The sequence below is a fragment of the Symsagittifera roscoffensis genome, chromosome 8, assembly GCF_963678635.1.
Source record: "Symsagittifera roscoffensis chromosome 8, txSymRosc1.1, whole genome shotgun sequence".
Classification (NCBI taxonomy): Eukaryota; Metazoa; Xenacoelomorpha; order Acoela; family Convolutidae; genus Symsagittifera; species Symsagittifera roscoffensis.
The window spans coordinates 235,864-248,597 of record NC_087069.1 but is presented as its reverse complement, the minus strand read 5'-3'; positions in this window follow the sequence as shown (position 1 = coordinate 248,597).

The window sequence follows — 12,734 nt, the reverse complement described above, 5'->3', positions numbered from 1 at the left end:
GCGCTTTATACAATCCTCACGGAAATGGGAACAGAGTCAATAAATAAGTTGCCATCTAGTTTATTATTGTTGAAACATTTTGCTTAATGGGCCTGCCAGAGACCAGAGATCCAGCGAGAGATCAGAGCACCCCTCCGGCTAAACTGGCTGCAAATTACTCCCTCGGGTTCAAACTAAAAAAGCAGGGTGCAAATCTGTCTAATAGACACACGACAGTTAAAAGTTACAGCATTTGGTTGATAAGTTATTATTTGTCTTTATTTAAGATCTTAGGCAGTGTTATAAGCATGAACTAATCCTAAATAAAAACCAGTAACTTAGTTTTTTTTTTAAATCAGATTAAGAAGAAATCATAGTGTATTAAATATACTCAATAAATCCGTAATATACAGAACGAAAAGTATATCAGACTAATGCTGGACCTTTTGTCTGTAGCAAGGTTTTATTATTCTTATATTTAGCAGAGAACCATTTTCTTAAATCAAATTAAGAAAATTGAGCAACTTTTGGGCTATTGTATCATAAATTTTGCCCAAGATATTCTCAGTCCAGTGAGTATATGAATGTGATACAAATGTTCGACCGCGGGTCACAGCCGTCTCTCACCCCGGGTATCATTTATAACTATTCATAACTAGAAGACACAACCACCCCGGGATCCACCTATCTGCACCTTGATTAGCTCAATCACTGCAAAATGTCACAACCTGTGATCGAGTGAAGTCAACCTCCCCCTTCTTCCTACCCTTCTCCCCTCGAAACCACCCGCAACTTGTGTGACGTAATAATAGAATCCATTGTCATTCCCATTGTCTCCATTTCTATTCCTTTTGTTATGTAACCTAAATTACAACTATTACATAATACCTGAAATGTTTTCCTGCAAGGAACTACAAGTTCAACTCACATATATCACACTGATTTTAATTGCGCAACTTGGGCGAACTTTTTTTTAAAAAAGTGACGCAAAAAAAACAAGCAAAAAACAATAAAAAGCAGCAGGGTAACATTTACAACTCACTGCTTAAAATTAATTGGGACCGATTTATGATATCAAAATTAAATTCCCTGGCAAAGAAGAATATAAATTCCAGATACCTATCTTTTGAAAAAGATCTAATTTGACATTTTGGATGTTTTGCCACTGATTTGGACGGATTTTCCCTAGCTTATTTGAAAACAAATGACCTTGGCGAACTTGAGTCCCTTGACTTTTTTAAAGTTTGGTTTGGCGCCTATCGAATCAGCTGTAAAATTTACAAATTTTGACATCCATTATTTTCAGCCGTGCATATTTTGTTTCTGAATTTTATGGCGTTTTATTATTTATTTATAATTTTATAATTTTATAATTTTATTATTTAAGATCATAGGCACTGTTATAATCTTGAGCTAATCCTAAATAAAACCAGTAAATACTTAGTTTTTTCTTAGCAAAGTGTGGAAACTTTTAAAAACAAATTAAGAACATAAGGTTGCTTTGACATGTTTGACTCAGAATAATTACTTGCCATCATTATCGTTGCCGTAAACTGGAAGACGACCTCAAGTTGGAGTTTTTTCCCGATTTTGTCTCATCCAAGGAGGCCTCAGATTGAGACAAACGGTTTAAAACAAGTTTCTTCCAACATTTTCTTCCATATTTCAAATATACATTTTATAGTTGTTTTCCGCATCTACAAAAAAAGAAAAAAGAAAACAATTTTAATGCATTTTTGTGGTCAAAAAGTTGACAAAAAAATTGATTCCCATGTTTGCCTCCAGACAACAAAATCATGAAACAAAAAGTTGATTAAAATTCATGGTTTTATCAAATTCAAAAGTAATTAGAGTCATTAAAAATCAATTACGGCTTGCAACACTTCGAGTACGGCCTACTCGATTTCTGAATCTAAAGTTTCTCAAACTGCAAAACAATTCCATTTCGCACCATTTGGCACCCCCCCCCCCCCCAAACAATTGTCCCTTGGTGTTTTACCCCCGCCAAACCGCGTCAAAAAACCAACCAAACCCCCCACCACCACCACCACCACCACCACCACTGCTATCAGCACCAGAACATTTAGCCCCCTCCCCTACCAAAAAGTTCTGAATGGTCGAAATTGTTGAAAGCAAAAAATGAGTAATATAAAAATAGTAACAAGAATCAAAGTTACAGAGGAAAAAGTTAAAATTGAGCAGCAACTAACTAATAATTAAAATTTGCATCTCAGAAGAAAAAATGGAAAAAGTTCAATGATACTGGAGTTTCATGGCCTTTATGTATAAAATTATAAATTAATTGGTTATATTTTTAACAAATTCATCGGACAACGTAAATGGGCTTATAATTCATTGTTTTTACTATTCAAAAGTCCATAATGATCCATTATAATCGATTATAACCCATTTTTGGTTGTAATATATACGATTATATTTTGCTCATAAACACCATGAAAATCGATTGTTTTGCAAATTTTAAGCGTTTTTCTTCTTCGCAGCGGTCTGCAATTCTAGAACCAGAACAAATGTGTTCATCCCTGTGTACAGTACTCCGGGTACAGTCATCCCCTAATTTCACGCCAAACCCTTTCCAACAACCTCGTTTACACACACCCTTCAAACTCTTCCCTCTAACGCTACCTACACACTCCCACCCATTCATCGCCCCCTCCGTCACTCTTTCCCCACCAGTCTTCCTTTTGCAAACCGTTTGTTTGAGCGTTCAAGTAATCTTGCAATTGAAAATTTTTTTTTCACACTGAATTTTAGAAATTATTTTTTTGACGTAGAAAGTTTATAATCCATTTGAAAAGTGCTTATCATATAATTTCTATAGCCAAAACCTATTTGATACAAAGTTTTTCTTGCATACAATGAACAATGATTACATGAAATTGAATCATAAGCTATTTAGTCATATGATTTTGCTTGATATACTTTTTTCAAGCATGGACGCGGACTCGGGGCATTTCTTGGCTTTTTGAAATCATGATAGCCCTTTTTGACTCTATCACCGCTCATCTTCATTTTTCAAACTTCGAAAACTACAGTTAATCTATGGGTCATTTTAACTGAATGTGTGATGGGTAAACATTGTAACGGGTAAATTATGTTTTTATGTAAGGATGAAACTGTCGGGGAGGGTTGGGGTTAATGATTGTCCCGTGTTGAATATGCATTACGAGGCCAAAGTGTGCACTGGAAGGACGCTCAATTTAGTGTCTGTCGATCACTGTAATCAAAAGACAAGTCTATAAAATTGTTACGAAACGTAAATTGATTACACTTACAATTTTTTCATGGATTCCGCACTCATTTACATGGAACGCATTGATTGTCGGCACATTAATTTTGTCGCAGATTCTGTAAATTTACCTGTTTTGGAGCAACGTTTAGCAATATATTCTTTTAACTGCTTTGTGCGTGGAATCCAGAAAAGCAAAATTATCAAAGAAAGCTAGCAATGTTACAGATTCAGCGAATACTGTTTTTGGACTATTGCAAAGTCAGCTTACATAACACAAAATACCCATTCTGTCCTCGTAATGTGGCGGGAAATTGAATAAAAACGCGATCGGTCAAAAGTGACCAAGGTGAATGTGTGACCATGTCAAATGAGTGTCTCAAGAAATTTTCATTTTAATAATTTAATACTTTTTACAAGTTTTACATCGATTAAAAAATTATTTAATTCTTACCCATCGATTTTTCCGTGTGTAGCTTCAGTTGGGTAAAATCAGAAAGAAGCAAATTGTTTCCTCCTATGGGATGTTGCATAAAATCCCAACTCGAATGGAGATGAGTAAAACCTAATTAGTTCTCTTAAAAAATAGCGGTTGCTGAATTTTTTCCTGAACATTTTTAAGGAAAATATTTATATTGTTGAAACGTAATTATGGGAAAATGCTTCCAATAGTCGGATTTTTTATTCTTAACTTCAAAATAAAAATTCATTCTTGTAAATGAACAAAACCCTGTTTACTGTCAAATAAGGTCAAATTGTTCACTGCATAGGCGCACATTTTTTGTGTCTGTAGGTCACTGGAATCCAGAGACAAGTTAAAAAACTTGTTCCAAAGCTTAAGTGGTGTAATTTTACCGTAATTCTGTGGCTTCGGCGCTCTAATACGTGGACCGTTAGTTTTTCCGGCAATTTAGTTTTGTCGCAGATTCATTCGGCTAGGAGCGGATTTAGCTAATTATTCCAGGTTTAGAAAATGTAAGCGCATTCAGCAAAAATTAGGCGGATCCCACAAATGCAAGCAGGTTTCGCTCAATTTTTGTGGGTTAGACATACGATTTTTGAATTTCGCTTACACTTGTGGGTTCCGCGATAGTGCAATTTTAGAACTCAAGGCTTTTTTATTTGTTTGTTGATTCTACTATTTCTTCCAAATTCTTTTTTTTTGCGGATTTTGCAACTATTGTTGCGGATTCCGAAAATTTGCCTGCTTTTTGTATCAATTTTGAGCAAAAAAATAATCGTGTTAGCTAATTGTTCAGCAAATTGTAACAGCAAACAAGATCAAATATAACTAGATAAAATCTGTTTTCGACATTTGCAGAATTAAATAACAATTCACATATCATGCAGTTTGCCCTTATAATTAGTCACACGCCAAACAATTTTTGTAATGACGACCAACTTAAAAAATCTAATTTTTTTACTACCAGAATTTTTGTCTTTTTATATCTCAGCCCAGCATACAAAACATTAGAATTTATTTTACTTAGTTGGTCGAATTTGATTTTTCTCATCTCCAACTAAGTTCTCAAGAATTAAATACGTTCAACTAAAAAGACAGACTAAAATTTGAGCCCAATTTGCTAAAAATTGGGCTCTTTCAGTTTGCTTTTTTTAAATAGCTCTTTCAACAACTTCCGCGTAAAAAATTCAAAATACATGTGGTCGCAATGGTGTAACTGAAACTCGCATGGTCAAGCTTGGTCCACACTTATTTGCTTTGTTCGAACTTGGTTGAAAGATGAAAGTTTTTAGTAGCGCCGGTCGAAGCAAAAATCAGAACCTCGGCACGGTTAGTTTTGTTCCATAATTAAACATTATGGCCATATGGTGGAATTTTATCACTCAAACTTTTTTTCAAAATGTATTACTCAAACTTCCATCACTCAATTTTTTTCCCGGGTCGATGTTTCTGTTTTATGATCAGACGGTTGCGATCAAATTTTTATATTTGCAAACTGCCACAATTTTAAGCCGCTGAACTTTATCCAGTTGAAATTTCTCGGTCATATACAAAAAACTATGTTTCCTGTGTGCGTTTTAAAACAAAACTTGAGATGGCGAGTCTACTAAGAAATTATCGTGAAATGTTTTCCAATTAATTGAAATAGAGATTCCGAAAAGGGAGGAACTTACGCGGATAGGTGAAAAATGGCTTCTCTAATTTATTCTTTAGCCTAAAAACAAGGACCTAGGACATTGATGAAATAAGTATTTGTCATGAATACGAAACAAATCAAAGTGTGTCAAAATATCCTTCGAAATTTGTATGTGTTCGTGTGTCTGAGGGGATGAATACCTTTTTAAGTGATACCTGGCCTTGAAAGAATTATTTGACAATGATCGAGCAGGTTTCAATTTCGCATCGTCATTTCAACTCGAGCACAGTTGCAGCCATATATCCGTTGTACTCACATTGGGGTTTCAACCATAAATAACATGACAAAAACCTGGGACAAAATATTTGATTTTAGATGCCAGTTGTGAAACTTAAATCCAATTTTAAAGGAATATAATCAATTTATTTTATTAAAAATAAACCATTAAAATAATCCATCAATTGATTTATCTTTCTTTATAATCCTTCTCCACAGCTTTCATTATGATCTAATATTTTCTGCAGAAAAAAGGTTATTGAGCTTGTTGCACTTTTTCTGCAAAACTAAAACGAATCAAAGATAAGTTTAACCTATTTTTTTCTAAAAAAAAACTTGAAATAAAAAAAACGTAATCACTTTGCAAAGTCATGCTTTTTTCTGTCTTTTTTTTCTTGGTGCACTTCGGTTTAAACCCCCCACCCCCCCAAGCTGCTTACCATTACCCCCAGTTTTGCACCAATTACTGGGGAGAGCGACTCCCGCCCCGTTTTAACCCCTATTTGTTAACCCCCCTCCCACCAACACTGAACTCGGGAGGGGGAAATGGAGGAGGGGGAGCTTTTTAAAAATTGGGCTCTTGGGTCAAAAAACAATTGAATAAAAAGCCAAATTGACAGAAAACGTAAATGTTTATGTGAAAAATGAAAGTTTATGAAAGTTTTCGAAAGTTTTGTGAAAATTTCTGTAACAACTGCACAAAACAAGATATAAAACAATTTTGAAAAAAAACAATGCAATTTTTCAACAAAAACTTTTAAAAAATTCATTATGATCAATTGTTATATTCTTTAAATGGATTATACTGACATAAAATTTTCGAGGTTAGAACCCATTTTCAATTATCAATTATTTATAAATGATAAAATTTGAATTTTTTTGAGATTGACAATTCAAATCCAATTTAGTCGTTCCCCTTTCGTAATATATTATCACGATCAAACAAATAAATTTTCTGAAGTTTATTTTCAAAGTTTTTTTTATATATTCTTTTGTAAGCGGAGCGCGCACCGAAACAACGCGGTTTTCTCTTCAAAGCTTTCAAAAAATGCCCGAAAAAGGCAAATTTGACCATTTTTTTTTAAATTCAAAACGAGGCCAAATTGTCCACTCTGTAGGCGCACAATTTGGTGTGTTTATGCCTCTGCAAACCAGAGACAAGACTTTAAACGTGTTGAAATTTTGTCGGAATCATAGAGAGCGAAAGAATAAAAGAAGAACAGAAGAACAAAGAGACCGTGCTTGTTGCGGAATCCACTTGCAATTCTCAGAATACACAGTTTGGTCACGAAATGTTTGCTTAGGAGCAAAGATTTTTGTCAAGGTAGCGTCTGGATCTACTTAATAGTCTTAAGTTTTTCGAGAAAGGGGATTGTTAGGTAGATTAGGTAAGTCGAGTTTTCGACCAATCAGAATGCTGCAAAATTTGAATTCTGAATAAAAGCTCTAGTTCTGATTTACGGAGTCTCTTTTCGTGGGCCGAATGGGCGAAAAACTCGTGGGCGAAGGACCGAAAACAAAATTAGCGGAAATCTGTTTTTGAAAAGAATCAATTGCCATTCAAATAAAATGAATTCAATGAAGGAATATTTTGCATCATTCATAACAAAACCCTTGAAATATAATAATTGTTCCAATCAGGCGGCGGTCAGTGACAATTTGAAAAATCTGACATTTTCTATATTTGGCCAATATCAACATTAAATCCCTGAAAATGTTTATTTTCTTGCAGATTTTCACTTTTCTGTCCAAGTTTTATATTACTGAAATCTGATTGGCTGATTTTTATTTTCTCGCATTCGGTTCTTCGCATATGTATTGTTTTATATGGTGGAGTGTCTATAGTACATACCATAGGGGGAGGAGAGATTGTTAAGTAGATCCTAGGGTCCTTCAAATGTTCTGGGAGAGCTCGGAAAATCAACTTTGTCGGCCTAAAAACGCAAAAAGTCCTCAAAACCTTGAAAATCAGCTCCTCCCCCTCGATAAAATCCTAGATTCGCCTCTGTTTCTGAGTGCTTCTGAATGCTTTTTCATCTGTTAAGTTGCAGTGTTTATTCAATCAGTACAAGATATTATTTCACATTTTTATTGAGTTTTTTTACACAGATAACCAATTATTTCCTTATTTGGGGAATAGAGATGATTTGTTTTAGCAGCCAATCAGAATATATCTCAATTTATGAATGGATTAACGCTGATGTTCATCCCATCTCCATCTCAGTTTCTGTCAGTTGATTTTTCTTATTTTTCCTCCAATTATCAACTTTCGTTTCGGTTCCTCTTTTTTCAGCTGGGGGAAGAAACAAACGTTGTGAAGTTGGGGATAAATTAGCAAGCACAAAGCGGCAATTTATTTGATTCTTCCAAATGAGCCGTAGGCCAAAGTGCCTTAATTAGAGCAATTTAATTTTCATCTAATCTGATTGAATATCGCGGGCCTGAATACACGTTTAAATGAACACATGGAATCAAGTTATCTGATAAAATGAACAATTATTTTTGCTTCCGGCCTTTTGAAACGTGATGGAAAATAACCCCCAAAAACACTCAAGACATTTGAATCGTATTTTTTGAAAGTTTTCATTCACTCGGTTCTGCCCATAAAATCTAAGAAAAATAATTTTTGTATATCGGATGAAATTAAAAAAAAAAAATTCTGGAAATAGAAATAAAACGCTGTCGTTTTGCAAATAAACGAATGTTTTCTTTTTTTTTTGGAATTTGAAGAAGAAGAAGAAGTAGTTTTGTTTGTCCAAAAAATGTCTGGAGAAAACTAATCCAGGTTTCAGTATAACCCGTATTTTTAAACTAATTATAAACTTAAAAATTTTCAGACAACATTTTTACAATTCTTCTTTTACTTTCGCCATGTGGAATTAAGAATAAAAAAATCGTGCTGAAAAACTTTTTAAAAAAACTTTTTGCTGTAAAAATAAAAATGATTTCAGACACTTCAAACAACAGTCGGAGCAATCATCCTTAAACGAGCAGTCTTATTATTTTAAAAGGATTGATGATATACGTTAAAATGATCCCAGTTTTCTGAAGAAAAAAATTAACCGGCAGTGATAAGTTATTTAAAACTATATCCTGGGATTCGCTCGTTTAATTTTGCCTGAAGTCCGCTTTCTTAAATGCCTCAATGGAAAAAATTGTCTTCCTTTTCATTTTTCTCTCTTATGATGTATGTATGTGTATTAGATAGTATTTGATAGTTTTTATGGGTATAAAGAGATATTGAGGGGTATATTGTTGGAGCGTGTAGAAAGTGTGAATTGTAACTTTAATGAGATCCGCTAATCAATCGAGAGTGCCTTGAGCAGTCAGATGACATTCACGAAATTCCTCCTTACTTTGTCAAATAACCCCCAGCCAAAAACCCCCTTTTCCTTCAATACCCAACACAGCCTCGAAGCCCCTCCAATCCATATTCTCACTGAGAACTAAAATTCTCTGCTGTATTGAATGCAAAGGAATGATATTTTTCAGCTTTTCATGAGGAGAGTAAATCTGAAAATTTCAGTAGAGGGAATTGAATGGTTATGTGATTTTTTTTAAAATCTCGAATGATCTGACCCAAAAAAAAAGCTTATAGGCAAGGTTAGCTGGAACTGATTACATTTGTAGAGATTTCTAAAACTTAATCCAATTTGGAGATTTTTCCCGTACTAAGCTGACTATTCTAACTATACTCTATTTGTTAAAAGAATTAAAAAAGTTGAAGTTTAAATAGTTAAAACCGTATTTGTTTGAATAAGTTTGAACATTGAAACGTACGATGGTCACCAAGACATTGTCTGGACATATGTAATTATAATCAGTACTCGAAGTCAAAATGTTAGAAATCAAAAAGGGGAAATAAAAAATAATCGCGTTTAATTCAAACGATGAAGTACTTGAAGTAAAATTTGATCTTCGTCTATGATATATCAATTTTTACTTGAATTAAATTTTCATATCATCATTTGCGCAACAAGCAGGGGAAGGCGGATTCTAAAACACCTGCATGTTGCTCTCGTACAAAAAATTTTCAAATACGATACAATACCTCAGACACAATATTTTTAATGAAGAAAAGGGACGAAACGAATTGGAAACAGCCAATGTACCTACTGCTAAGAAAGTTATTTTTTAAAGCAAAATTTTGTTCCCTCAGCTCATAATAACTTAATTTTGACCATGGTGGCTTCCGAAGTCATCAAAGACCCGTTGAAACCAGATCTGAACTGGAATTTATTATTGAATTTTGTTCTGATAATTTATCTCTATAAAATATTGAATACTAACCAATCATACTCCATCAAACTAACAACCCACTTATTTGTAAGTGTTGAAACTATTGTAGTTTAAACACCAGAACAATTTGAATTAAGCTTAGAATACAGTTGTTCTCATTCTGGAACTAACTCGCATAAACCGGTGTACACTAGATCTATTGAGACTAGGAGAAATACGAGTAAGATTAAGATTGGTATTAGACTAAGAAGTTGCACGAATCTATCCGCCCGAAAATAAGATAGCGTGACGAGCAGACAGTGTACCTTACTGAAATTACTCTATGAGTATAGTACATAATACATAACTCACCGTCAAACATCTGCGTCCAGTTTTAGAGATTCGCGCAGCGCTACCTTTATTACAATCCGATCTGTGTATGTCCGTTTTAGTTTTTGGCGGTTCCTGTGATGGTTAATTCTATACATCGGCAGCCAATCTGTCGCGTTTGCTGAATAGGTTCTCGGTGCAAATCTGAAGAACCTAGGTTGACCTCCATAAACCGAAAAGGCTTATCATACAATTCCATACCTGAAGTGTATGGAAAAATGCTTGTCATAACATTTTTTATACAATTTCGAAAAATGGTTGAAAAAAGAGATAAAATAATTCTGCGGCTCTTTGATTCAGTGACTTCTGCTGCTCTTTGATTTATGCAGCTCTTTAATTTCTGCGGCTCCTTGACCAATGATTTTGTTTCTTGAAAAAAATGTGTATTATACAGTTCCCATGGGCACTTACTAATTTCAAGAATTCAACCCGCCGTGTATATGATGCAAAAAAACGCAGACAAAATTCATTGTTTCATTAAAGTGTTTTATCAGCAAGCCGTCCAATAGAAACTGGTTAGGTGAATCATCGAACAATCAGCCCGCCATGCGAGTAACTCTATAGCTTACAAAAAACATCATTTGATCTGTGCAAAAAATTATTAAAAAACTAATGCTAGATATGACAACTCATTTAAAGAGAAATACAGAAATATGGGCAAAAAACAGTCAGAACCATAAATCCATTTTTACGTTTTCTATTCTAATTTGACTGGCATTAACGGACGGAAAGACAGTGTTTACTTGTTGACCCTGAGTTGGTTATTGATTAATTAGCTATGAATTCATAAATGATTTTCAAACTCTTTTGAACGAACAGCGATTTGCCGAAAAACGTAGTTTGTAGGTGTTCTAAATGGAGCCACATTTCACTTCCTTTGATCAAAAACAAGCTTTCAGTTATTTCAATAGTTTACAAAACAATTATACAGCACAATGATACGAAAGAAACGGAATGTTTGTGCTCGGGGTGGGTTTTTTTTCTGCAGACAAATTTCGACTTTTTACGGAATTTTTAAAATATCATTCAAAAGGTATTGTTGTCCTGAGCTCAAATTTGAGAAGATATTTCACCTGTGATCGTTTTTCGTAAAGTAGGGGGAGTTTAAATGTTGCCATTTTGGCCAGTTTGGGACAATTCACGCGCATATATATCGCGCTATTAACGCGTGAGCGGAGATTCAATCCGTCTTAGAAATCGTTCCAAATTGGTTGAATGAAGCTTATTTGCCATAATTGATTTGTTACAAGGAACGAAATCTCTCTTTTTGTACTTTAGATGGCGTGTGGGGGGATGATTTTCATTAAAAAATTTCAAACTTTAGAAAAAAATTCCATTTTATTTTATTACATTTAATTTTTTAGGTTATCACTGCTCATTAAACCTTAAAAGGCTGTCAAAACATTCAGGGTTTTGCCCTGATACGAGCAGTCTTGTTGTTTTTGTTTTCATACTGCTTGCCTTTTACTGCCTTGTATCGGTTAATTTAGGCGCAACTTGCAAAAAAAATTACAAGTATTTTTTTTTTCACAGATTAATCTGCAAGCTGTTACATGTCGTGTCAAAACATTTGTGAAAAGAGTAACAGTGAAAATCAAACAATCGAAATACTTTACTATTTTGAAATCAGACCCAAATGCAAAGGACAAGATTGTGATAAGCAATCATACTCAGATCCAATAAGCTTACTACCAGCAAAATGGAGTTCATTATTATACTTGAAATTACTACCTATTTTCAGAAAAACAGGTTCATTGATATCGACATTGTAAGGTACAATGAATACATCAGCAATCCTAAACCGAACTCCTAATTTTCTTTAGCTCTATTGCATGAAATTACATCATCCCTACTCGAGTCTGTGATTGAAAAGTATTCGTAATCTTCCCGAACGAAAGTTTTGCACAAATTGTTTTTTCAGTACCATATTCCTTATCGACAAAAAGAATTGTGCCTTTGCAGTCATCAAATTCACTCAAGTGAGGCCTATGTATCATCGGGAACGCAATAATATTGAAGTTACAAATGACATGAGCCAATCGTTTGAAGAATTGATGTTCCCTCTCGTACTTTAAAAAACACTGTAAGGCAAAAGACCCGGCCTGTCTCAAATGTGCTGGACAAGGAACCAGCCTGTATTGCTTGACACAAAACTCTGATGCGGGAACAGGCATTCAAAACTTTGCAAATGCTTGCCTAAATCAAAGGAAATTTTGAAAAAATTCACTGAAAGTAAATTACTTAAATTATCACCCATGTCAGCTTACGCATTCCAAATTCCAATAAATCGACATCTTTTTTACCAAAAATTGGACCCAGAAGCTCTCAAATGGGACAAAGTAGTCCAATAAGGACAACCAGTACTCATCGTTTTTCTGAACGAAATCATAGATCATCAAAGGAAAAAAGTGCAAAAAGGTCAGAAATTTGGTGTGTTTTACTCGGAAGGTTTTTATCCTTAGCATCGTTCAACCTACAAAATAAACCAGCTTAAAAAAACAAACATCACTTAATGAAACCGAAAA